The sequence below is a fragment of the Cynara cardunculus genome (assembly GCF_001531365.2).
Source record: "Cynara cardunculus var. scolymus isolate 2C chromosome LG 12, CcrdV1, whole genome shotgun sequence".
Lineage (NCBI taxonomy): Eukaryota > Viridiplantae > Streptophyta > Magnoliopsida > Asterales > Asteraceae > Cynara > Cynara cardunculus.
The window spans coordinates 18,197,067-18,203,068 of NC_037539.1; positions in this window are offsets into that span (position 1 = coordinate 18,197,067).

Here is a 6,002-nt window from a genome sequence, read left to right on the forward strand (position 1 = left end):
TTTCAGTCTTTAAAACCTTTTCCTTTTCTAATCCAAATAATTTCCTTAACTAATTCAGATCATTCTCACATTTGTGGAACTTCTCAGTTAAATCCGTTATATYAGAATTGTTCCTTAGAGAGTTCCTTTCAGCAATTAGTGCAGTTTGAACTGATTGAAGTTTATTTGACAAATCGATATTAAACGAGGTCAACCTTTTCAATTCATCATTATAGCTTTTCTGATCCAAACTTCGACTGTTTTCAATCTTTTCAATCTTAAATTCAAATTCCTTCATAATTCGTTCACATTCATTTTTATGATTGTTCTTTAAGTTGTTAATAAAATCCTCATGAGCATAATTTTTAAGATACAAAGTTTTGTAATGCTCTTTAAGATTCACGAAGCTCTTTTCTGACTCAGCAATCTTCTCTCTCAACTCTTGCACAATATCTGCCATTTAAACAAGTAAAATTGATCAGTTAAGGATCTATGTAGTGAAATCAGTGAAAAGAAATAAGAACAGTTAAGCTCAAATGGAATAGAAAAACACAAACATAGAAAACACACACAAAAACAGATATACAATGATCCAAAAAGAAAATCTAAACACAAACAAACTAAGAAACCAAAACATAACAAATATAAGCCACAAAAAATAAAATTAATGTCCAAGTCCAAAAACAAACTAATGCAAGCCCAAATACAATACAATGTACAATTATCAGCACCAGTCTAAAATATAGCTACAATGTATCTTTACTGATATGAACTCTCTTTAGAGTATGCTTATCTTCAACTTTTAGCTTCCCTCTAACTGCAGTTCAGACTAACGGAGTCTTCTGTACAAGTACACTTTGTCCCACCTGGGTTGTGTATGATGAAACTTTGATGTACTTTGATGTACCTCCTTCTGTGAAGAAACTGATGGATTGCCTATGTTTTGCTCTTTAGTTCTAGTCCTGCTTTAGTTCCTCACAAAACTACAGTCCTCTTAGTATGCTCCTTATTTGCTAGGTTCTCATGCGTTACAGACTTGCAAAACAGTTACAATATAGAAACTGTTTTGTAAAACAACAACTGTTTCTTTAAATTGATGTGACCAACAAAACTACTGCTGCTTAAACCCAAAAACTGCTGCTGCTTAAACCTGCAGACTTCCAGTCAACAAAACATCAGCTTTCATATTGCACAAACTGCTGCTGTATAAACTACTACACACAGCTTAACAGATTAAGAATCAAACTGTTATCATTGTTAACAGTTTATCCAACATCTTAACAGGTTCACAACATGTATATTGAAAGCAAAACAACAACTGCTTTTCACTGTTATTGATGATGCTGCTTTCTTGTCGATGTTGACTGCAGTCTCCACACCAACAGTTTCAGATTTTAAACTCAACAACAACAACAACCAGATTTGCTACTGTTAATACTTAAACTTTCTGTGGAACTGCTGTTTAATTTCTTGTTGCTTCTGTTTCAGTCTGCAGTTAATTTAAAAACCAACAAACAGTCAATAGAACTTAAACAATAGAACTTAATCAATAGAACAAAACCAGCTTGCTGTGTAGCTATGTAACAGCTTCAAAACAGCTTAAACTGCACACTACTGATGATGCTTTCACAATAGTTGCTGTCAAAATGTAGTTGCTGTAAAAATATAGTTGCTGCTGTTCTTGTTCTGTCTAAACAACCTGCACACTGCTTAAACAACCTGCACACTGCTTAAACAAGTCTTGTTCTATTTAAACAACCTGTTAAGAGCCTGTTACAAGAACCTGGCTGCTGTTTTGATATGAGCTGCTTAAACCTGTTGCTGCTGTAAATTTGTTTCAATGCTTAAACCTGCTATTGCAATGTTGTTTCTACTGCTGCACTAAACTTTAAAATCAAGCACCTGCACATACTAAATCAGGCACCTGCTGTTGCTAGGACAAAGTGCTCAACACAGACTAAGCTGAAACCTTCTTCTCCGCTGTTTACGGCATTCTCCACACCAACAGCTGCTGCTAGTTGCTGTTTGTTGCTTAAACCTGTACCCAATAGTGGACAGCAACCAGAACCTAACTATATCCCATCACAACAACAAGCTATGAAAAAAAGCTATGAACAAAACATCTATGAACAAGCAAACAGAACCTGTGTATTTCCAATCCTGCTGTCAAAAATCATGAAAAGAGGAAACAAGCAAGATTATAAACCTAAACCTGTCAAAATGTTAACCTGTCAAGGTTGAGTGTAAACCGAACAAAACCTTTCAACACTTGAAACTTAACCTGTCAATATTAGAAGCTTAAACCGAACACAACAATGAATGTAAATCTGGCAGCACTATCACAACATAAGACTTAAAATACTCAACAGATAAGCAAAGTATCACAAATTTGCTCAAAGCAGATCCTGAATCTTACTAAACTGCTACTGGATTAGAAGAGATTAACAGATTCTTGCACCAAGAAGAACTATCTGCAGGTTCAATTGCAACTTCAATTGCAAGATGATATGTAATTCCCCACGATGACTTAACGTTTGTTGCTGTTCTTTGAACAATTTGATCAACATCCAGTTTTTAAATTCTGATGCATCGATTCCAGAAACACAACAGGTGAGAAGATCAAATTACAGTTTGCAGTGACCGAATGAATAAGAATCAAACAAGTAACGACATTCATAACCTGAGCAATTTAGAATCTGATTGATATTGATACTTATCCAATCACTAGTTCACTCAACTCGCTTAAATCGCTCAACCAATCGATTTGCCTATCCGGACAATTATCCGGTCAAGAGGTGTATGTATCCGGTCACCACTGTTTTAAATCGATGACTTTGAAATACTTACCTGAGCGATTTAGAAGTCCGTRWGATTTAGAACTYCGATTAATCTTGAGGCTCAAACTAGTCGAACGATGTAAGCTTCTGTCCGGTTTATAATCCGCTCAAGATACCGGTCAAGCTCTTCTCCGCTCAAGCTACGTACGGTGTAACTTCTTCTCCGCTCAAGTGGTGTGCGGTTTAGACGAACACCGCTCAAGAAATCCGATGAAGTTGTATGCGGTTTACCCTTAGTCTTGAAATCGATTGAAGAGAAGAATCAACCGGTGAACAATCCGGTCAAAGAACGTGCGGTGATCAAGAATGAAGCTTGCGATGAGACTTGAAGATTCTGGACGGACTCATATCCGTTCAACTATATGGGCCAGATTGAATTTAAGCCCAAAGAAATCTTAAGGTTGGGTTTGGACAGATTAACAACTAAAAAAAATTAAAAAACATACCAAAATAATCAGAAACACAAAAACTAAAAAAATTTAACTAAAAATGGATCAAAAACACTGATTTTAAAAAAAATCAAGAACACGAAAAAAAATACAAAAACACAAAATCCGATTAATTCTTGAAATACAATGATCAAATCATAAAACTTTGTGAATAAGAAAGATTCACAATGCAATTTCGAGCATGTTGATCATGATTTAAACATAAAAACACAAGAATTTTATGAAAAATTCGGATCAAAAACTAAAAAAAATCAAGAACACGAAGAACACACAAAAAATTCAGAAAAAAATTCACTTATCTGATTTCTTTTAACCTCTGATTTCTTGCATCCCGCTTTGATACCAATTGTGAGTCCAATTAACACTGATCAATCTTCGTTTTGCTTCATAACAATGGCATATTTGGATTTATCTTGTATGAACATCAAGAACACTTAGAGAGAGAAAGTCAAACTCTATATTTCAGTCAAACCTCTCTATTACGTATGAATTATACAAATGAGCTCTCTTCTCACACTAATTACAAAGACCACTACCTATTTATATGGTCAACCTAACAAAGACAAGTCAAAGTCAAACTTCTATAAGAAAGTCAAACACGCTGACTTTTACAAAATAGACTATATTTAACTTTCAAGACGAATACAATTAATACTGATTTCTCAGTCCTAACACATCATCTCTAAGCTTTTCCTCTTTAGGAGTATCTTTGATCTTCTGTCGCTTGGCTTGATTAGCATCAGTCATAGTTATCGTTTTAAACGATGTAGTGACATCTTTCTTGATATCTTTCTTAACGCTCTTTGGAGTCGTCGTCTTTAAGATTTCTTTACCTTTATCTGTCCTTTTAGACATGTTTACCCTGTAAAAATTCACGAGTAAGGAAATCAGGAAGATGATTAGATTCCCCTTTAATATACTCTATATCGAAGTCAAATATAGACATAATAGCTTGCCAACGAGCAAAAATTTGCTTAGAGGCAATGTTTTTAACATCTTTGAATAATATTTCCTTAGCAGATTTACAATCTACTCTAATTAGGAATTTCTGATTAATTAAATCAGATTCAAATTTTTGTACTGTTAATACAATACTAAGAATTTCTTTTTTCACAGTTGAGTAATTTACTCGAGGTCCTCTCCATAAACCAGAGGTGTATCGAACTAATTGTTCTTTGCCTTTTAGGCGTTGTTTAAGTATTCCACCGTATCCAATATCAGATGCATCAGTTTCAACAATTTTGAATGCATTTGGATTAGATAGGGCTAAACAAGGAATTTCCTTGATTAATTGCTTAATCTGTTGGACTGCTAAAGTATGTTCTTTAGTCCAAGCAGGTGGATTTTTCCTTAGTCGATCATATAAAGGCTTAGCTATATAAGCTAATTTTTCACAGAATTCTGAAATATAATTCAGACATCCTAGAAATCTTTGTAATTGATTTTTATCTTTGATTTCATCAGGAAATTTTTCACCAAAAATAATCTCTCTATCAATTGGAATAATAGATCCATTTTTTATATTATGACCAAGAAAACAAATTCCTGTTTGAAAAAGTTTAACCTTTTTAGCATAAACTACAAGTCCTGCTTTTTTAACAACATTCATAAAAATTCTTAAATGTTTAAAATGTTGTTCAATATTTTGACTAAAAACTAAAACATCATCTATATACACAATTATAAATTCTGTATATGAATTAAAAATATCATTCATTATCCTCTGATATTCAGAGGGGGCATTTTTWAGCCCAAACGGCATTACATTTCATTCATAATGACCAAATGGAACTGTGAATGCTGTTTTATATTTATCTGGTTCAACAATTTGAATTTGCCAATATCCAGATTTCATGTCAAATTTTGACATAATATTTACCGAGTATAATCGGTTTAACAAATCCTTTTTATTAGGAATTGAATATCTTATCCATTTATGTACCTTATTTAAAGGTTTATAATTAATCACGAATCTTGGAACACCTTGTTCTTGTTCAGCTTGATTATTAACATAAAAAGCTGGACAACTCCAAGGGCTAAAAGACGCACGAATTAACTTCTTATTAAGAAGATCTTGAATTTCTTTCTTACATAATTCCAAATATTCTGGACTCATTGCAATAGGCCTAGCCTTAGTATGAATATGGGATTCTTTGAAATCAGGCTCATAAGGTAATGAAACAATATGTTTCTTACGTTCCCAAAATGCATTAGGAACGTCTACACATATATCTGTTTCAATTTCCCTTTGCAAAAGAAGAATTTTTTCTTGAAGTTTTGGATTTAAAAGAGCTTCTTCTAGTTTCTGAAATTTAATATCAGTTTCTAAAGAATTGAGAAATAATTCTTTAGATTGTAAATGATTTTTTACAATATCAATTTCATGATATTGTGGAGTTGTAATAAACTCAAAAAGAACTTCATTTCCAGAAATATTACTGAGAATTCCTTTTTTATCAATTCTTTGAATAGGATAAAGCATATGTAAAAAGGGATTCCCCAGTATAATTTTATGCGAAAGGTTTTTAACCATAATAAAAGGCATTTGAAAACAAATTTCTTTATTGCAGATAACCGAATCAGATAATTTAAATTTTACTTTTAAATTGGTATTATCTGTAGTATTCAAGGCTTCTTTTGTTTTTGAAAAATATTTCGAAGGTACAAGTCCTTCATTGATACAGTTTAAATCTGCACCAGAATCAACCATAGCAATGGTATCAAGAATAAATTCTTT